At 40.5% G+C, this 22,335-nt stretch overlaps 1 protein-coding gene across 3 annotated transcripts in view; it reads left to right on the forward strand.

The window, feature by feature from the left end:
* The window catches only part of SMYD3 (SET and MYND domain containing 3), a 753,414-nt gene that overhangs the window by 12,045 nt on the left and 719,034 nt on the right, over positions 1 to 22,335 (forward strand). The window contains exon 1 of one of the 3 annotated variants that reach the window (XM_055373976.2): positions 12,810 to 12,920. The exons of the other annotated variants lie outside the window; for them this stretch is intronic. The gene's annotated coding sequence lies outside the window, so the exon portion shown is untranslated. Of the gene's footprint in view, positions 1 to 12,809; positions 12,921 to 22,335 lie in introns of those variants that run through there. 3 annotated transcript variants of the gene reach the window in all.

Below are 22,335 nucleotides of genomic sequence, written 5' to 3' on the forward strand. Positions count from 1 at the left end.
TACCCAGGATGGTCTCGATCTCCTGACCTCGTGATCCGCCCGCCTCAGCCTCCCAAAGTGCTGGGATTACAGGCGTGAGCCACCGCGCCCGGCCGACTTTTTTTTTTTTTTTTGAGACGGAGTCTTGCTCTGTCACCCAGGCTGGAGTGCAGTGGCGCGATCTCGGCTCACTGCAAGCTCCACTTTCCGGGTTCACGCCATTCTCCTGCCTCAGCCTCCCGAGTAGCTGGGACTACAGGCACCCGCCACCATGCCTGGCTAATTTTTTGTATTTTTAGTAGAGACGGGGTTTCACCGTGTTAGCCAGGATGGTCTCGATCTCCTGACCTCGTGATCCACCCGCCTCAGCCTCCCAAAGTCCTGGGATTACAGGCGTGAGCCACCGCGCCCGGCAGAGCATAGACATTTTTAATACTCCCCAGATTATTATAGAGCAGTCTGGGTTGACAGCTGCTATCTTTCTTTTCCATCTTCACTGACTCCCTGCTTCTCTGTGCCTTTATATCCAAGGGCTAAGGTAAAATTGCCACAGCTGGGATTAGTCCAACTGCTTATAATATCTATAAATAATTCTGCATGTTCAATTTTAAACTGGACATTGACATTAGCATGTTCTGTTTACATTTAAATAATTGTCATAGGTAGGACAAACGAATTATGTTGAATTTTTAATTGGCATGGTTATGATAGATGTTTCTCACAAATGAATTTGAGTATATAAAAATTTAATCCTTGTTAGCATTTTTTAGCTCCTGTGTTTACCTCTTGTTAGAAAGTAGATGTTAATTGGAAAGATTTATGTTGCACCAATGATCAAGAAACCTTGGGTAGTAGGTAACAGTTTCTCTGGGCAGTTTAATTTTTGAGTTTTTGACTCTAATATTGGATGCTCAGTTTTGGTGGTGAAAACTTAAGCATCTTACAAAAAGACTTACTTAAAATCTATGAATCATTGGTATTTTTCAAATTTACCTGTGGAATTTAAAAATATCCAGATGTCTGAGCAACATCCTTAAGGGTCCCATAATTGTTTAAAGCTTCACAGGTAATGCTAATGCATAGCCAGAGTTGAGAACCTTTGGGAAAGGAATTAAAAAAAAAGTCGTGATACCAGTGAAACAAGTGGTAGAGATAACAACTATGGAGGAATAACTAATTGGGAAATGCGCATACATTGTATAGTAGACCATTATGACTGCAGCGAAGTGCTGTTTGTATAGATTATAAATTGGGATAGAGTCCGTAATACAGAAGGCCTTGATGAGGTTAAGAGATTTTGAACTTTATTTTCTAGGTACAACTGTTGAGGAGCCCATAGAGATTTTTGGGCTGCAGTATGAGGTGCACATGGAAGATTTGTGTAGGAATCCTGATTTGGGTGAATTTTGTGATGAGGGAGAGAAGTGGAAAGACTGGAGATGAGGATTCCAGTTAGGAGAAAATGTACGTTATTCTAGATGTGAAGTGATGAAGGCCTGAGCTAGGGGAGTGGTAGAGGGCCTGGAACCAAACATGCTGAGGAGTTCACCCACGTTGTTGACCGATTAAAGGGCAAGGAAGCAGTGAAGGGTGAGTGCTGGGTTTTGAGCTGGAACTATTGGAATAGTGGTGACAGTACTGCTCTGTGGTGAAGGGTGAGTGCTGGGTTTTGAACTATTGGAATAGTGGTGATACTACTGCTGTGTGAAGTCATTGGTGTGAGTGTGATCTCCCAGTAGTAAGTTAGGCAGCAAAAGATAACATTGCTGAGGATCAAGCTTAAGAGAAAAAGCTTCTCTTAAGGATTGGGAGACCATAGAAGACCTCCATAAATGGGTTAATAGTGCCCCTTTTTGGCCTAGTTTTTACTGCCTGGGTAAGTAAGGTAAGTAAGTTAATCTGAGTCTCAGTTTTACCTTTTTGAAATGAAGGTATTGAGTGATTTCTGATATCCTTTTTAAGTTTTCTGCAGTTTTAGAAACCATTTATGTATTTGCTGTAGCTGCCTCCTCCTACTCCTCTTTCTTTTTATTTATTTATTTTTTCAGAGAGACAAGGTCTCACTATGTTGCCCAGGCTGGCCTCAAACTCCTGGCCTCAAGTGATCCTCCTACCTCAGCCCCCTTCTCCTCCCCCTCAGTAGCTAGAACTACAGACCAATGTGCCTGGCCACCTCCTCCTTTTTTTGTAACAGCTTTATTGAGATATAACTTATATACCATACCATTCGCCTATTTAAAGTGATATAAAGTAACATTAACTTTACCCTTTTATTTATTTAAGTGTACCCTTCGGTGGCATTAAGTACATACTAATATCACCATAATCAACTTTAGAAAATTCTTATCACCCACAAAAGAAACAATGTACCTTAAGGCTGTCTTCCACTGTAATTAAACAGAGGAAAACATAAGGATTAAACCCTTGAATTGAGGCTTTACCATGTACCTGCCTTGTGAATTTACAGGGCCAGTTAGAACTCCCTTCCAGTTCAAACCGGCTCCTTGCAGTGCTGACCCACGAGGTGGCAGTGTGGGAACACTAGGAAGGAAAAGGGCCGGAGGAATCCACCTTTATATTTAGAAACAGGCTGTACACAGTTAACATCTATTTGTAGTAGTACATGTAGTTGTTATCCAGGAGTTAACATCTATTTGTAGTAGTACATGTAGTTGTTATCCAGGCATCCTCAGAGGATCATAGATTGAAAGTCTCCTAGCTGAAGATTTTGCTAATGCAGAGTAGTGTCCTTACTTGTTGATCATGTTTCCTAGTCATCTAAACCTGTGTTAACCTTCTTGCCTGGTTTCTATCATTTGTTAAATAGTGACTCTTTAGTCATTTAAATGACTCTTGCTGTGTCTGGGAATCGTCTGTCTAGTCTTTCAGCCATTTTTTTTTTCTCACTTACCTTTTTGCCCCAGTACTTTCTTGGGTCCCTTTCTACCCTATCCATCGTTTGTCCTTTTCCCTCCTAGTCAGGAGCCATCGGCCTTCTCTGAGATACCGGTTCTTTAGCTGCACACTGGAATCACCTGGGGAGCTTGGAAAAATCCTGATGCCTAGGCTACACTCAATACTGATCGAACCAGAGCCTTTGGAGGTGGGACGCAGGCATCATTATTTTTTAATCTCTAATTACCTACTAAATATTTTTCTGTCATCATCTTTTATTCAGTCTGAAAAACATGGACTAATTTAACTAGATTAAATAAAAATATAGATTTTAAATATTATAGATTAAATTTATAATATTTCAGTTGGATGCTATCCACTCAAGCGATGTATGAGTCTCAACTTTTTCTCTTGAATTGCCTATTAACAGTTTTTTTTATTCTTACTTGGAAGTGTCACTTATATTGCTTTCTTTCTTCTGTTCCTACTGCCACCATCCTAGAACAGGCTCTAGCTTTAGTTCCTGCCGTCCAGCCAGGGAGCACATCGGTAGTTGAACAGAGTTGCGTTCAGACATGATTACAGAGTGGTCTTGTTTTCGTTTTGATCCATCACGCTCACAGAGTGGCCTTGTCTGAGGTCCGTGTTCTGTGAAGTTGTGTATGTTCAACAGAAGGACACCAGTGCCTCCCTGTGAGGGCCTGGCCAGCTTGGAGCAACACCTGCCTACCTGATAGTGTCGGTCAGTTCCTGCAGCTCCTCTCTAGAGGACCGATGGTATCAGTCAGGGGCAGCTCCTCTCTAGAGCTGTGTCTTAGTTGATTATATCTGTTTGCAGATCCTGTCTACTGCAATCTGTTCTATGAAGTGTTGCCATATTAGTAGTCTTCCTTAAATATGCCTTTAATGACTGATTCTTATTTCTCTCTTTTTTTTTTTTTTATTTGAGACGAAGTTTCGCTCTTGTTGCCGAGGCCGGAGTGCAATGGTGCGATCTCGGCTCACTGCCACCTCCACCTCCCGGGTTCAAGCGATTCTCCTGCTTCAGCCTCCCCACTAGCTGGAATTACCGGTGCCCGCTACCATGCTTAGCTAATTTTTTTGTATTTTTAGTACAGACGGAGTTTTGCCATGTTGGCCAGGCTGGTCTTGAACTCCTGACCTTAGGTAATATGCCTGCCTCGGCCTCCCAGAGTGCTGGGATTACAGGCGTGATCCACCACGCCTGGCTGACAGATTCTTATTTCATCAAGCATAACTAGTGGTCCTTTCTAATCTGGCCCAACTCTGCCCAGCTTTATTTCCCAGTGTATCCTGTGTTTTAGTCTGACTGGTCTCAGTGCCTTGTGAACCAGTCATACTTACTCTCACTTTGGTGCTTTCCCTTGTCTTATCCTCTTTACGAGTTATGTGAGTTGGGGCAAACTACTTAACAGCTCCGAACTTTGTTTTCTTAATCTTGAATCCTGCCTCTTCAGATTATTCTCAGAATTAAAAGAGATAAAATATGTGGAAGTATTTTGTGTATAACAGGTACTCATACTTAATACGTGTTCTTTCCTTGCTCTACTTAGTTCTCATTGATTGATCTTTTTAAAAAACCATTTATTTATTTAATTTGAGACAGGGTCTCACTCTGTTGCCCAGGCTGGGGTGCAGTGGCGTGATCATGGCTCACTGCAGCCTTGACTTCCCAGACTCAAACGATCCTCCCACCTTAGCCTCCAGAATAGCTGGGAACACAGGTGCCTGCCACTATACCTGGCTAATTTTTTAATTGTTTGTAGAAACAGAGTCTCACTATGTTGCCCAGGCTGATCTCCTGGGCTCAAGCAGTCCTCTCCCCTTGGCCTCCCAAAGTGCTGGGAGTATAGGTGTGAGCCATTGCGTCCAGCCCTCAGTGATTGGTAGGTGGAATTTAGGTATTATTATATAATTTAGGTCTTAATTTGGTTGTTAGGTTTTATTAGTTATTTGCCCTGTGGTCTTAGCCTTCTTGAGGACAGAGACCTTGTCTAATTTTTCTGTGTATCCCAAGACCCTAGTTCATTGCTAAGTACACAAGTATGTTCAATAAATGTCTCAGTGACTGAAATTTGCAGGATTATCAGAGCACTCTGTCTGCAGATAACATCTGAGACATTTTCTGAATATTTTTTGAAACTGACTCCTTCTCTTGATTATTATTACCACTCTTAGTCAGTTGGTACTACTGATTACAGAAGCTAGTAAGATTAGGGTTACTGGCTGAATTATTAGTATCAAATCTATAATTCTGTGTAGTCACCAGAAATAGTATATCACAGCGAATGTTTATAGGTGGTTATTTAATTCATCTATGAAAATGACTTAAGTCAGGCACAGTGGCTCACGCCTATACTGCCAGCACTTTGGGAGGCCAAGGTGAGATCACTTGAGTCCAGAAGCTCCAGACCAGCTTAGGCAACACAGCGGGACCCTGTCCTGACAAAAACAAAAAAAAAAAAAAGGAAAAAATTAGCAAGGTGCAGTGGTCGTACTTCTAGTCCCAGGTAGTTGGGAGGCTGAGGCAGGAGGATCACTTGAGCCTGGGGGGTTGAGGCTGCTATGAGCTGTGATTTTGTCACTCCACTGGGTGACAGAGCGGGACTCTGTCTCAGAAAAAATAAAGACTTCAAGCTCAAATAATGCAAATTTTAAGCATAAATAACTTCATATAGTGTACTTTCAGCCTCTACCTTGGCTTACGTACAGCCTACTACAAACAGCTGAGTTGCATTTTAAATATTTAAACAGTTATTTATAACTTTCAATATTGGCCTTCCACATCTCTCTCTCTCTCTGAATGACACAAGATATTGAAGCTTTCTGATCTGTTGATACTTTTGTTTTCAATGATTTTTTAGAATGTCAGCTTCTTTATTTAGAATACTTTGAAATCGCTGTTGAATAGAGCAAATTTCCTTTCTGTCCTTTTTCTTTCTCCTTAGTTGTTTAACCTTCTGCCTCTTAAACCCTGGGCTTCTGTTTTCTCATTCATAAAATAGGGAAATAGCTACCTCATGTGATCTTCATGAGGAGTAAATGAGACAACACACACAAGAGTACTAGGATAGTACCTGAAATATTGCATTGCTTCTTTTTCTTTTATTATTTTTTTTTGAGATGGAGTCTCGCTCTGTCGCCCAGGCTGGAGTGCAGTGGCATGATCTCGGCTCACTGCAACCTCCGCCTCCGCCTCCCGGGTTCACGCCATTCTCCTGCCTCAGCCTCCTGATTAGCTGGGACTACAGGCGCCCACCACCACGCCCGGCTAATGTTTTGTATTTGTAGTAGAGACGGGGTGTCACCGTGTTAGCCAGGATGATCTCAATCTCTTGATCTCGTGATCCGCCCGCCTTGGCCTCCCACAGTGCTAGGATTACAGGTGTGAGCCACCGCGCCTGGCCTGCACTGCTTCTTCAAAAGTGATGTACCATTCACCTCCCTCAGAATGACTGGGGAGCGGGAGGTGGAGAGAGAGAGGGGACTTGTTAAAAATCCGGCTCCCAGTGCCTCTCCGGAGAATACCTAGTGTTTTAAGGCACAGAATCTACATTCTTGCCAAGCTCCCTGGGTGACGCTGGTACCCATAAAATTTTGATACCTGTTTACCTACAGGATGGAGACGCATTCCTTTTGCAATCTGTCTTCTGTCTACTTTATTGGTCTTATTGGCACTAAAGTTTGAGGACACTAGGGCTAAATCAATAGTAGTTTTATATGAATATTTGCAGCAGTTGTAAATAACAGCCTGCTTAAAATCTCTATTTTTATTTTTTGTTTTGAGACGGAGTCTCACTGTGTCACCCAAGCTGGAGTGCAGTGGTGCGATCTCGGCACACTGCAACTTCTGCCTCCTGGGTTCAAGCTATTCTCCTGCCTCAGACTCCCCAGTACCTGAGACTATAGGCGTGCGCCACCACACCTGGCTAATTTTGTATTTTTAGTGGAGACAGGGTTTCACCAGGTTGTCCAGGCTGGTTTTGAACTCCTGACCTCAGGTGATCTGCCTGCCTCAGCCTCCCAAAGTGGGATTACAGGCGTGAGCCACCACGACCAGCCTAAATCTCTGTTATTTTTTTCTGTGCTTAGCTTGGACTTTTTCTGAGCACCCTTCACTTTCTTCTGTTTTTGCTTTTTGACTGAATTTCTTGAACTTGACCTTTCTGTATCAGAGATCTATAGTAATACCTTTCTTCTGTTAGTTTCAGTCAAGATGTACAAGTCAAGCTGGCAGATGATTCTAGAAGTCTATTTTAAAATGCCCAGACTTCTTTTTAATGAAATTACCTATGTAATAACTACCTTTAATATAATAATTTTTCGGTCACAGATCAAAGACATGGATTTAATTGTAGTTTGGAGCCCAACTTTTAATGAGCAGGATTTAATGAATGAGGCACTTGTGGAAGATCCATTTATTACAAGGTCACATGATTCATGTGGCCACCATGCATAGGAAATGCTAAAAGGGAGGGCCAGGCGTGGTGGCTCACACCTGTAATCCCAGCACTTTGGGAGGCCGAGGCATGCAGATCACCTGAGGTTGGGAGTTCGAGACCAGCCTGACAAACATGGAGGAACCCTGTCTCTACTAAAAATACAAAATTAGCCGGGCTTGGTGGTGCATGCCTGTAATCCCAGCTACCGGGGAGGCTAAAGCAGGAGAATCACTTGAACCCAGGAGGCAGAGGTTGTGGTGAGCTGAGGTCGCGTCATTGCACTCCAGCCTGGGCAACAAGAGTGAAACTCCGTCTCAAAAAAAAAAAAAAAAAAAAAAGATCTGAGCGGAGCCTAAGTTAGACACTGGGCATGTTTTTCTGCAGTAGTGTGAAATTGCATGTAACTATTTTTCTTGTATTTTGAGACTTCTGTTTTTTTACATTTTCTTTCTATAGATGAACACATTCTTTGATTATCTCCTGGTTGTTTAGGGTGGTGCTCACTCTTTCTTGTACTCAGAGCATTGTATCTTGTATCACATTTACCACCTTGTATTTTAACTTTTTTTTATCCAGACAGAGTCTTGCTCTGTTGCCCAGGCTGGAGTGCAGTGGTGCGATCTCGGCTCAGTGCAACCCCCACCTCCTGGGTTCAAGTGATTCTCATGCCTTAGCCTCCTGAGTAGCTGGGACGAGTAGCTGGGATTACAGGTGCGCACCACCATGCCTGGCTAATTTTTGTATTTTAAGTAGAGATGGGGTTTCACTATATTGGCCAGGCTGGTTTCAAACTCCTGGCTTCAAGTGATCCACCCGCCTTGGCCTCCCAGAGTGCTGGGATTACAGGCGTGAGCTACCATGCCCAACCATATTTCAACTATTTGAACCAGTAATTATTAAATACTTTTTTTACCTCCTCTGGAAGCTCTTGGATGCAGGTATTGTGTCTTGTACCATCAATATCTACCCATTCTGACTGTTCTTATTTAAACAAATTTCTTCAGTATAGTTCTAGACCATATTTTCTATTAGTATAGGTGGGTAATTTTATTTATTTTGTTGTCTTGGAGACCAATGGATCTTTTGCTTTCCTTATATGTCCATGGGCCTACCTTTTTGAACAGTGTTATGCTCCTCTAAGTCTTATCTCCTTTCTTTAAATGTTGTATATTGGAGAACTATACCATTGCTTTGATCATCAATGAGAATGAGTATGATGCGTGAATTAGTTTTTTTGGGGGTGGTGAGATTACTTTTTTTGAAGATCACTTTTTAATTAGTATTATTCATCTGTTTGTCTACATGGTATACTGAAAAATAGGACTGTACTTGGAGAAGTAAGTCTTAGGTTTGAGCGCTGCTTCCATTTGCTAGATTTGTGACCTTGGGCAAATCACTTAATCTCTTTGATTTTCATTTTCTTCATCTACAAAATGAATGAAATGGGGTTATAATTCCTATCTGTGTCATAGGATTTTAGTGAAGAGCAAATGACTTAATCCAGAGCATTACATAAATGTGAGGTATTATAATCTTCACACTTATCCCTGAAATAAATATTTTAGAGATTAAATATCAATTAATTCAAGAATTGGAGTGGGGTTTCGATTTTTCACTTTTGGCCTAAAAGGTCAGAAGTTCATGTAGTTATTAGATGAATATCACCTATACTTGGGTATGGAATCTTCTATTATTACCCATTCTAGAGGAATTTGAACCTGTTAATACTTATGCCATATCTGTTAAGGAGCTCTGTTGTCAGATAGATTCTGGTCCAGGTTCTGATGATGCCATTTACTAATTTCATGAACCTGCAAACTGACTAGCTGAACCTTAGTTTTCTCATTGGTAAAATGGGGTTAACAACAATAATAAAAACAACCTTATAAGATTAGTTAAAAGAACAAATGAGATAATCTATGATAAAGTGTTCAGCATCCAGCATAAAGCCTGGGATATTATATGTGACTGATAAGTAAGCAGTAATGATACATTTTACTCAGTATGGAGGAGGATGATGGTCAACACTTAAGGAATGCTTGCTTTCTGTGAGGAATGAGTCCATGGGCTTTAGTGTGTATTATCTCATTTAGTCTTGCAAAATCTTCTGAGGTCTCTCTATGTATTATTCCTGTTTTACAGATAAGAAAAGCGAAGTTCAGAGAAGTTATAACTTGCTCAAATTATGTAGCTAATTCTGTCTGAACTCAGAGCCCATGATCTTTATTATTCTTTTTATTATTATTTTGAGACAGAGTCTTGCTCTGTTGCCCAGGCTGGATTGCAGTGGTGTGATCCCAGTTCACTATAGCTTTGGACTCCTGGGCTCAAGCAATCTTTCCACCTCAGCCCAAATAGCTGGGACTACAGGCACGAACCACCACCCCCAGCTATTTTTTTAAATTTTTTTTGTTGAGATTTGGGAGGGGTGTCTCACTGTATTGCCCAGGCTGGGCTTGACCACCTGGCCTCAAGTGATCCTCTTGCATCAGCCTCCCAAAGTGTTGGAATTATAAGTGTGAGCCGCCGCATCTGGCTAGATCTTTATTATTAATGAAGCTTTTCATTCCTGTTGGAAACTTGTCAGATGTCAACAGTAATTGTACATTCTGTGATGCTGTAAGTTCATAATAAAATCATATTTATCTTGGAAATTGGAAAAACGTACAGACAGGATTTTATCTATAAAACTCTGGTAATGTGTAACTAGTACAATAATTTAGGTATTTTGGTTGAAGTGATGTGTTTTTAGGTGTAACTAGTGCAATAGTTTAGGTATTTTGGTTGAAGTGATGTGTTTTTAGGTGTAACTAGTACAATAGTTTAGGTATTTTGGTTGAAGTGATATGTTTTTAGGTTTCACATCTAAGGAGTTGGGAGTGGCATCTGTTACAATTGTGAAAAAGCAATGGTAGATTTATTAAAATATGGAACATTATTTGGAATTAACCACAACATGAGTTGGATTGTATTTAGATTTGCTCTCCTTTTATTGGAAAGGTCCCAAAAAGCAGAGAGGATGAGAGAGGAGAAAGAATGTGAATGCTCATTGCTGGTCATTTTTTTTTTTCCTGTGCTATGCCATCTTAATTGTTCATAGCTCTTCCCTTGTAAGAAAGCTTATGTGAGAGCCACAATTGTATCAGAGAACATTATTACATAATTATACAGCCTTCCCTTTCCCTTAAATGGTCCTTTAAGCCTTTACATCTGCAATAGAGATAGCTTAGTGAATATTCTTCCAAATAAGTTTTTTTTAGTTTCATTTTTAGAGAAGCTTTTTGTATTTGCATAAAACAGTGCTTTTGGTAAATGTTTTGTATTTAAGGGGAAGAACAGGATACTTCTGGGGGCTGAGGTAAATGTTTTGATGTTAGTCTCAAGACATGTTTTCATGCTATAAATGATAACTGGAGCTAAACTGATACTCTGGGTGTCTTAATGGTTGTTCTTTTCATTGCCATTTTAGTATGACTCATTATGTAATGCTCTTTAATGTTTTGCTTGAATTAATGTGAATGTTTTATGAGAATGCCTGATTTCAAGGACTTATCAACAGCTTAACTCTTAATGTTCAGGCGCATCAATTGAAATATACATATCATCAAGGGGGAAGTCATCCTTTACCTTTAACTTGGTCACTTAAAAAGGAACATTTTTAGAGAAGATCGTCTGGGTACAGTAGAAAATTAGTTTTGTTGTTATGAACAGTAAATCCTTTCTAAGTCTGCAGCTGGGCTTTGTTTAGGTTCAAGAGAGGGGCAGTGAGCTCAACCTGGTGCTGTAAGGACATATGGTCTAAGTCAGAAGAAACCTGAAATTTGGGTTAACTAGTTTCATCCCCTTGAGAGATCTGCGTATAACTGTAGACTCTGGGGAGTCAGAGGCTCCTTGGTCTGCCCTTGTCTGTGGAGCAGTGTTTCCCTCTTTCTGTCCCCGACTGCTGGTTTCCCAGGATCTTGTTGGACGTTTCCGCTACTGAGAAGTATATGGCCTTGATTTCCCTGTATCTGAAACTGGAGCACTTTGTGTTTTTTATTGTATCTTATGTTTATAAAACATATGGAACTTGTTACCTTAGTTTTATTGGCCAAAATTATATGTCTTTTAGTTCAGGGGCTGGCCCTTCTTTAGAAGAAAGCACTTGACTGAGATTGCGTAGCTGTTTATCCCTCTGCATGTGCAGGGAGGTGTACTGGAACCTCTGAGTGAGAGCTGTGGAGAGCCCACCGTGACTGCTAATCTGCAGTTAGGGAGAGGGTTTGAACTTGGCCCTGACGTAGGCCAGGAAAGGGGACAGAGTGGCTTTCGTCAACCATTGTAACTGTGGAAAAAAAAAATCTGGGGTAATACCACTTTGTGCCACATGATGCTTATGTATGTGATAGATATAGACGCATGATAAATCAATTTATATGGGGGTAAGAAGTACCACCATCTGTAACATTGAGGATGTATCTATAACATTGAGGATCCTATCACTAAGGAGCACGGCTGTGGCTTTCTGCATGTTGCCCTTAGGTGATAACCATTAGTGTAAAGATTATATGCCCTGGGCTGACCCACCATTTTACCTCTCATGGCAAACTGAGGATCACTTTGATGTTAGAAGTTACGGAATTTTTTTTTCTTCTGAGACAGGGTCTCGCTCTGTTGCCCAGGCTGGTGTACAGTGGCATGATCATGGCTCACTGCAGGCTTGACCTCCTGGGCTTAAATGACCCTCCTACCTTAGCCTTCCCAGTAGCTGGGACTACAGATGTACACCACCATTCCTGGCTAATTTTGTTTATTTTTAGTAGAGAAAGGGTCTCATTATGTTGCCCAGGCTGGTCTTGAACTCCTGGACTCGAGTGATCCTCCTGCTTTGGCCTCCCAAAGTGCTGGGATTGCAAGTGTGAGCCATTACACCCAGCCAGAAGTTATGGAATTTTTTTGAGCCCGTGTATTAAGGTTCTCCAGAGAAACCATTAGAGTATTGATCGATCTCTCTCTCTCTCTCTCTCTATATATATATCTTCTATGGATACACATAATCATATATGATCATATATATATACTCATATCAGTTCATATATATATATAATCATATATGATCATATATGCTCATATATGAGTTTGTATATATAATTATATATATGATCATATATGATTATGTGTATATATATATATATGGAGCCTGAGAAGTCCCATGATCCGTTCTCTGCAAGTTAGAGACCCAGGAAAGTGGAGTCCAATGGCCTGAGAACCAGGAGGATTGATGGTTTAGGTCTCAGTCCAAGAGCAAGAGAAGACTGATGTCTCAGCTCAAGTAATCAGAGAGAGAGAGAGAGAATTCACCCTTTCTCCATTCTTTTGTTCTAATTGGGCCCTCACAGGTTGGATGATATCTACTAACATTTAAAAGGGCAATCTGCTTTCCTCAGTTCACTAATTCAAATGCTGTTTTTTTTTCCAGAAAAACCCTCATAGACACACCAAAAAATAATGTTTAACCACATATCTGGGCATCTTGTGGCCCAGTCATGTTTACATGTGAAATCAACCATTACAGATCTGCAGAAGGAAGATGGCATATTGAAGGTATTTGGAACAGATTCATTACATCTATAGTCTATGTGTATTGCTCTTTCTCTGTTAGTTATTTTAGAACTTGAGATCTAAAGAGATCTTTTGGACGGGCACAGTGGCTGTAATCCCAGCACTTTGGGAAGCCAAGGTGGATGGATCACTTGAGGCCAGGAGTTTGAGATCAGCCTGGCCAATGTTGTGAAACCCTGTCTCTACAAAAAATACAAAAAATTAGCTGGGTGTGGTGGCACACACCTGTAATCCCAGCTGCTTGAGAGGCTGAGGCAGGAGAATCGCTTGAACCTGGGAGGCTGAGGTTGCAGTGAGCCGAGATTGCACCACTGTACTCCATTCAGCCTGGGTGACAGAGCAAGACTCTGTCTCAAAAAAGAAAAAAAAAAGATCTTTTGAAAAAAGGTAACTTGGATAATTGCATTGAGATTTACTTTCGTTTTGTCAGAAGGACCCAAAATAGCATAGTGGAAGGGAATGGGGGATTGATTACTATGTTTTCTATGCATACTCATTGCTGGTAAAAATTATTTTTGCTGTGCAGTGACATCTTGTAAGGGAGCAGACGTAAGAGCCACCGTTGTATCAGATAATGTAGTTATATCTTTTTCCCTTTCTCTCGGAATGGGAACTAGATGTGTCTGAATAGAGAGGTGTTTGTTAGTCTCACCTTCTAAGGTATTTTAAACATTTTAATATAGTAAAAAAATGTGTTGATAATTATGGAAATTGGTTGATGAGTACATGAGAGTGCATTATGCTTTACTTCTTTGTATGTTTTAGTGTTTTGTTATAGAAAATGTTCAATTAAAAGTACTTTAAATACGTGTGACAGAAACTCACACGTGGAGTCTCAGGAGCCCGACTTCTCTTTTTAAAATGAAAGAGCCTGGGTGTGTTGGCTCCCTCCTGTAATCCCAACGCTTTGGGAGGCCAAGGCAGGAGGATCACTTGAGGCCAGGATGGTCAACATGGTGTGAGACCCTGTCTTTAAAACAAGGCAGACACAACTCTGTGAATGTAAAATCGTTGCATTGTACACTTTAAGTGGGTTACTTTTATTGTTTGCAAATTATAGCTCTATGAAGCTGTTATAAAAACTAAAAAGAAATTAAAAAAAGATCCTTGAACTTCTTTTAGTGATACCTAAAAATACACAGGCTGAATCCAAACAAAGGTCGGGGGAGTAGTTTCCGACCCACGTGATGCTCAACAATTTTTTCAATATTTGTTGCGATATTTAATGTGAGACTTTACATGCCAGCCACTGTTGTTGGTGCTGAAGATACAGCAGATATTTAATGTGAGACTTTACATGCCAGCCACTGTTGTTGGTACTGAAGATACAGCAGATATTTAATGTGAGACTTTACGTGCCAGCCACTGTTGTTGGTGCTGAAGATACAGCAGATATTTAATGTGAGACTTTACATGCCAGCCACTGTTGTTGGTACTGAAGATACAGCAGATATTTAATGTGAGACTTTACATGCCAGCCACTGTTGTTGGTACTGAAGATACAGCAGAGAACCAACATAGCCCTCATTCCTGGAGTATGAACTATGATCTTGTACCAGCTCCAGGACAGAGGACACGTGTACATATATGAGCACTTATGTACCAGCTCCAGGACAGAGGACAGGTGTACATATATGAGCACTTATGTACCAGCTCCAGGACAGAGGACAGGTGTGCATATATGAGCACTTATATACTAGCTCCAGGACAGAGGACAGATGTACATATATGAGCACTTATGTACCAGCTCCAGGACAGAGGACAGATGTACATATATGAGCACTTATGTACCAGCTCCAGGACAGAGGACAGGTGTGCATATATGAGCACTTATGTACCAGTTCCAGGACAGAGGACAGGTGTGCATATATGAGCACTTATGTACTAGCTCCAGGACAGAGGACAGATGTACATATATGAGCACTTATGTACCAGCTCCAGGACAGAGGACAGGTGTGCATATATGAGCACTTATGTGTGCATAGACCAGTACTTTCTCACCTCCTGACTCTGTTACCCAGAGTATCCTTAGTATTTACTTCTACTTTTAGGTGACTGTCCAAAGATGCAGTGAAATCTCCTATCATTTAAAGCATCAGTTGTAGAAACTCTTATTGTGGTTTAGGTTAGGTTAGTTAATTTTTTTAAATTGTTTTGGTCTTTAGTTTTGATCGTGTCATAATGTTAGGTAAAATGTAACTGGATACCTAGCCACATATGTTCTCAGTAGGTCTTCAACAGATGTTTGTTAGTATGAAGACTGGGAGGACCTTAGAAGCAAATTCTCTCAGTCATCTTTGTCCTTATCTACATATGTATTAATATTTCTTGGGTTAGCTGAGACTGACTTTTATGTTTATTTCCTAGCTAGTTGATATTTAATAGTTGGTTGTCTTAGTACCAGTAGTGTAGACGCAGGTGGCTTTTGTGCTGCAGTAGAGTTATAGGCTTCTTTAAATTACAGATTCATTCTGAGAGTGTGGGAAATACTTGTTACCTCAGTTAAGCAGTCAGTAACTCCACAGGCCATATATGGCTCACAGGAGAAGCCCTGGGCATTGGAGTCTGATAGAGCTGGACTCAAATTCTGATTTTTCCAGTTACTAGGTGATTCAATAAGTTGTGTAAATTCCATGAGCTTTAATTTTCCCTTTTATAAAAATGGTTCTATAATATCTATTGCTGTAACTATGTAATTGAATTTACTACATGTAAAACAAAGAACTATGACATAGTAAGTTTAGATAAATCTGCCCATAGGTCACACAGTCACTAAAGGTGAATGTAAACGCAGGTCTGCCTAACTGCAAAGCCTGCACCTACTTTCAGGTAGGTGTGCTATAAATGATATTTCCCTTCTAAACTTGTCTCAGGTAGTTTCTCTAGGTTTTCAAAAACAGTGTTAGAATATAGTCGTGTTAAGAGATGATTTTAGTATGTATGTGTGTTTTTTTCTGACATCATGGTACCTGTTGGAGAAAGCTATTATAGTAATTAGGTATCAGTAAGACTAAATGTTAATTTTAAAACCTAACAAATTCATTGATTATATTTATCTAAGTATCTTATAAGGTGGGAAAATAGGATGCATACACAAAGAAAACTCTGAATAGTCCTTAAAAGGGAGTGTGCAAGAAAATTTTTAGAAATAGCTTGAATTTGAGAAAGAGAAATGAGGTTTAAGTTTAATAGGAATTAAACATTTTAATTTTGGTCTAGATTGAAAGAAGAAAATTGGTTTCAATTCACATCAGAGATGTCTTTAAATGTAAGGTCTGAATCATGTTGTTTTCAATAGAGAAGCATGACTAGTTGGAACAATTTCTTTCTCTAATCCCTCCTTTAAAAAGTTGCTGAGCTAGAGTGTTCCAGAGACAAGCTGTCTTTTACAGGTTTTTGTGGCATATTTGATAATTGAATAGTCAAGAGTTTTGTGTCTTACTTGATGTATTTGTTTTTACATGTAATTTTTGTCAAATGCCAACTGGAAAAGCTTGTCTGCAAAAAAGAAAAAGTTGTTTTCTTCTCTGTATTTGTATGGGGACAGGAAGAAATAGGCTTTTGTCCTTAGACTAGAAAAATAAGGACATTGAACAAATCAAGTTCTTTTTAGGTGGGTCTTGAATTTTATTGTAAATTGAAAGTCTTCATATAGGTTGAAAGCAGGCCCTTGGTTCTGTATTTGAATTGCAGATGTAATTACCTCTTTGCTTAGATTGTTAGGATCTGAGTTAAATATCACCCCTTTCTTGATGCTTAGTTGGGTAGCAGGGCAAAGTGGTTTACAGTCTTGTTACTTAAAATACAGTCTGTGGACCAGCAGCATCAGTGTAACTAAATGATTTTGGAAATGTAAAATCTCAGGCCCAGTCTTAGACCAACTTAAATCAGAATCTACATTTTAACAAGATCTCCAGGTGATGTGCATGCCTATTAAAGCCCGAGAGGCATAGAGGCGTGGATTGGACTGGCCCGTGGAGCCAGTTTAAATCCTGCATCTGACACTTACTAACTTTGTGACATTGGGCAAGTACTTTAACCTCTGCATCTGTTTCCTTAACTGTAAAACAGTGACGATGATGGTACATTTGCAATGTTTAGAGGAGTTCGTGGGAAGTACTCCATTAGAATTACCTAGATATTTTTAAAATATAGAGTACACTGTATACTTTGATGTGTAATTATAGAATAAAATGTCCATATTCATTAGAATGAACATTACAATTTGTTGGTAAAGTGAAAGAAAAATAGCTTTAGGATCATATACTGCCATTATCTTTCTGAACCGTATTTCTATATTACCTGTCATAGAATAACAAAATCTAGATAGCTTATAACCTTTGCTTTGAGTGTGAATAAAATCTATTTTAGCTATTGCTTCAAAGTAAAAACTTGACTGGACGTGGTGGCTCACGCCTGTAATACCAGCACTTTTGGTGGCCAGGGTGGGTGAATTGCTCGAGCTCAGGAGTTTGAGATCAGCCTGAGCTAATGGTGAAACCCTGTCTCTACCAAAAATATGAAAAATTAGCCTGGCGTGTTGGTGCATGCCTGTAGTCTCAGCTACTCGGGAGGCTGAGGCGGGAGGATTGCTTGAGCCTAGGAGGCGGAGGTTGCAGTGAGCCGAGATCGTGCCACTGGTCTCCACTCTGGGCAATACAATGAGACAGAGTCTTGCTCTGTCGGTCAGGCTGGAGTGCAGTGGTGTGAGCTCGACTCAATGCAACCTCTGCCTCCCTGGTTCAAGCGATCCTCTTGCCTCAGTTTCCCGAGTAGTGGTGTGATCTTGACTCAGTGCAACTTCTGCCTCCCTGGTTCAAGCGATCCTCTTGCCTCAGTTTCCCGAGTAGCTGGGACTACAGGCACCTGCCATCATGCCTGGCTAATTTTTTTTATATTTTTTGTAGAGGTGGTGTTTCACCATGTTGGCCAGGCTGGTCTCAAATTCCCGACCTCAAATGATCCACCTACCTCAGCCTCCCAAAGTGCTGTGATTACAGGTGTGAGCCATGGCTGCCGGCCAAAAAGTACAAACTTTTTTTTTTTTGAGACAGAGTCTCGCTGTGTCGCCCAGGCTGGAATGCAGTGGTGGGCTCTCGGCTCACTGCAACCTCCTCTTCCGGGTTCAAGCAGTTCTCCCTCAGTCTCCCAAGTAGCTGGGATTACAGGCGCCTGCCACCATGCCTGGCTAATTTTTTGTATTTTAGTCGACAGGGGTTTGATAGGGATGGGGTTTTGCCATGTTGGCCAGGGTGGTCACGAACTCCTGGCCACAGGTGATCCATCTACCTCAGCATCTCAAAGTGCTGGGATTACAGATGTGAGCCACCGCGCCCGACCAAGTACAAACTTTTTAATGCGCCACAAATCACTGTGAGGTTATAGTTGGGGGTTTGACCGTCTTTGCCAAAAGTACCAGAGGCGACACCCTCCTTAATCTGATAGCACAGATAGGACCAATTTTCTTAGTTCTTACCAGTCCTAGCTACAAGGCTCAAAGCCTTCCCCTTCCTGCTACTTGACAGAATTTCCTCATACAGTAGCAACTTCTTGGAAAGTGGGAGGGAAGGAGAAAGGGAGATACTGGAAAGAAAGCCAGAGAATGACCTGCAGACAATACCACGCCCTCTGTCTCCTGTCTCCCCTTTTCCTTCCATAAACCTTGGAGTTGCTGACCTCTGCAGTAATTGTTAGAGTCCTATTTTATATATAGTAGAGATTAAAAACTCAATCCTTATATTTTGTATTTCTATACATAGAATTTATTTGATGTTAATAATTATTTAGTGTCAGTTTAAAAACAAGTAGTGAAACCTCATTACTCCTGCATTTCTTTCTTTTTTTTTTTTGAGAGGGGAGTCTTGCCCTGTTGTTCAGGCTGGAGTGCAGTGGCTCAATCTTGGCCCACTGCAACTTCTGCCTCCTGGGTTCAAGCGATTCTCCTGCCTCAGCCTCCTGAGTAGCTGGGACTATAGGCACGTGCCGCCACGCCCGGCTAATTTTTTGTATTTTTAGTAGAGACAGGGTTTCACCGTGTTAGCCAGAATGGTCTCGATCTCCTGATCTTATGATCCACCCGCCTTGGCCCCCCAAAGTGCTGGCATTAAAGGCGTGAGCCACTGCGCCTGGCCCACTTCTAAATTTCTATAAGAACTGTTTAAAACTGAATGCCTGTCTTATCTGTGAGGGATAAGACTACAGACTTCAAAGTTTAGGTAAAAGCTGAAAACACTCCGATGTAGAATTAGAACATTTTGAATCCTGTTCCAATTAATTTATTTAGATGTTAACTATTAGTAAGCATGTTATAGGATTAGATTAAAAATAAATTGTTAATAACTTTTTGTAGGTATTATGTATGGTGAATTTAAATGGCCTAGCAGATTTTTTTGTTATCTTTTGAAAATTACAATTTCAGCTTTATTAGTGTTGGAGCATTTGAAAAGTGGCTTGGGTATACGGCAACAATCGGCTGCTGCAAAATTTGGCAACAAAGACAAACCTCATTCGGTCTCATGGGAATGCTGGACAAGTACACCTGCAGGCTTTCCCCTGAGGGGCAGAGCATACCTCTTTAAAACCTAAGTCATGGAGGAGTTGTACCCCCTCCCCCCAAAAAACAAACTCTGAAGGGATTGAGGCATATGTGTTCTGCCTCTTCTCTTATACTGTAATAACAGTAAGTCATAAGAATAACAATATGTCATAAGTGGCTTTTAGATCACCAGTGCATAGCTGGGTAGTTGTCTGTCTGCTATGGTGGTGGGGGGCAATTTTAGCACATTAAAAAGTGTTTTTGAAACCTAACAAGGCCTATTAGAAAATCAGTAATATTCCTAGCTAGAAGCAACTGACCTTATAATGTTTTTAGAAAAACGGTTCTGAAACAAGCCTAGAGTGGTAATTTACAGAGCTAGTCCAAAAAGACTTTCTTCTCTGAGATGAGCAGAATACTTAGCAAAAGTAATAAGGAACCAAGGCATTTTTTTTTAAGGGGGCATTTTTTTTAAATTTCAAAATATATAACATAAAATGAATAATAACATAATAAATCAGGTTTACTCTAAATATATTCTGAACTCAAACTGCTAAAGTGCTATCTATCTCCAAGATATAGAACCAGTTAACTTAATTTAATAGTTTCTCGTATTGCCAGAACCTAAGCCATGTAAAAAGATAAACTAAAACATTAAGATACCTACCAAATGAGGGAATGAAAAAGATTCATTAGGCTGGGCGCAGTGACTCATGCCTGTAATCCCAGCACTTTGGGAGGCCGAGGCAGGTGGATCACCTGAGGTCAGGAGTTCAAGACTAGCCTGTCCAACATGGTGAAACCCAGTCTCTACTAAAAATACAAAAATCAGCTGGGTGTGGTGGCATGTGCCTGTAATCCCAGCTACTTGGGAGGCTGAGGCAGGAGAATCACTTGAACCCGGGAGGCACAGGTTGCAGTGAGCTGAGATTGCTCCACTGCAGTCCAGCTTCAGTGACAGAGTAAGATTCTGTCTCAAAAAAAAAAAAAAAAAAAAAGAAGAAATTTGAGATTAACTGCCGGCGACTCCCTGAAATGAAATAGTTAGATATGATTGCCTTGGGGAGCAGGAGAAGGAAGCTTTTTGTTTTTTCTGTTTGACTGTTTTTTTGGAGACAGGATCTTGCTCTGTCACCCAGGCTGGAGTGCAGTAGTGTGATCATGGCTCGGGGTAGCCTCGACCTCCCGAGCTTAAGCGATCCTCCCCTATCAGCCTCCCCAGTAGCTGGGACTACAGGCGCATGCCAGCATGCCCAGCTAAGTTTTTCTGTTTTTTGTAGGGACAGGGTCTCACTCTGTTGCCTAGGCTGGTCTCAAACTCCTGTGCCCAACTGATCTGCCCGTCTCGGCCTACCAAAGTGCTGGGGCTACAGTCATGAGCCACTATGCCCAGCCTATTTGCCATTTTAACCATATGGTATATATTGCTTTGATTAAAAATTTAAAAACAAAATAAAATTCTAATCTAGCAGGTATAGCGAAAAACAATGACAACAAAAAACATAATAAAAGGTGCTTCCAGCTATTGTAGAAGCATATTCCACTCATTAAATTGCAAAAAGGGCTGCCTGTCACTTTTCTGTTTTCTTTTTTTTCTTTTTCCACAAGATCAAAAGCCTCTGATTATCATAATTACCTATGGCACGTTCTGTATGGGTGCTAGGTGGGTGGATTTGTAGGAGTGTGGTGCGTGTGTTTTTCTGAGGCCCCTTGTGGCTTGTGCTGGAGTGTTGCCTATTTAACCTTTGGTTTTTATTTTTCCTTTTTTTGTTTTTTTTCAGCTTAAAGAACATCTGGAATCATTGAAAAATTAAAATCAAATATTTTGGTTGAATGCTTACATGCTTTTAATGGACTTATTCAGAGCATAATACATCACAAGTTACACCTACTTTAGGTTTTTGTTCCCCAAGATTGGACTGATTGTCTTCACTTTCTATATTTGAGTTGTGCTTCCTGCTAATTAGCTTTTAAAAGCCACTGAGATTAGGAGCCAAATTTGGTACCTGCATAGTTTTTAGCCTAGTTAACTTAAGAAGTAGTCTTTCTACATTTTTATAAAACTTCTTTCTATGCAAATGTAATGATCTATTTATAGATAAGATATAAAGTGTTTTAATCTTACTCAGGGGATCCCTGATGAGCCCAAAATGAAATCCAAGTGGAACAGTAAGCAGAGCGCCAGTGCATAATTGCTATGCTAGTTGAAGTTTTAATCCTCTCATAAAATGTTTATCTATGCTTTATATCACATTAATTTTTAGATCTTCTTCACTGGAAAGTTTATTTTGTTACCTTGCTTATATGGTTGAAATTAAAGATGACAGGTTAATGCAGTCTTATTTTAAAATACGGGGCCAGGCATGGTGGCTCACACCTGTAATCCCAGCACTTTGGGAGGCCAAGGATGGGGAATCAGTTGAGGCCAGGATTTTGAGACCAGGCTGGGCAACATGGCAAGACCCTGTCTCTACAAAAAAACAGAATTAGCTGGGAGTAGTGGCATGTGCCTGTAGTCCCTGCTACTTAGGAGGCTTAGGCAGGAGTATCACTTGAGCCCAGGAGTTGGAGGCTGCAGTGAGCCATGATCATACAGCCGCACTTTAGCCTGGGGGACAGCAAGACCCCATCTCTAAAAAAAAAATAAAAATTAAAAAAATTAAAACATCTTTTAAAATTGGTCAAACTGCTTTTAAAAAGCTTTATTTTGGAATAATTTTAAAATTACAGAAAAGTTGGAAGAATAGTACAGACAACTCTTACATGCCTTTTATCTAAGTACAACAAATTTTAACATTTGCTCTATTGGCTTTATCATATTTATTTATTTCCTCTCTATACACACCACTCCCCACACACAAC

Source organism: Gorilla gorilla, chromosome 1, assembly GCF_029281585.2.
Source record: "Gorilla gorilla gorilla isolate KB3781 chromosome 1, NHGRI_mGorGor1-v2.1_pri, whole genome shotgun sequence".
Classification (NCBI taxonomy): Eukaryota; Metazoa; Chordata; class Mammalia; order Primates; family Hominidae; genus Gorilla; species Gorilla gorilla.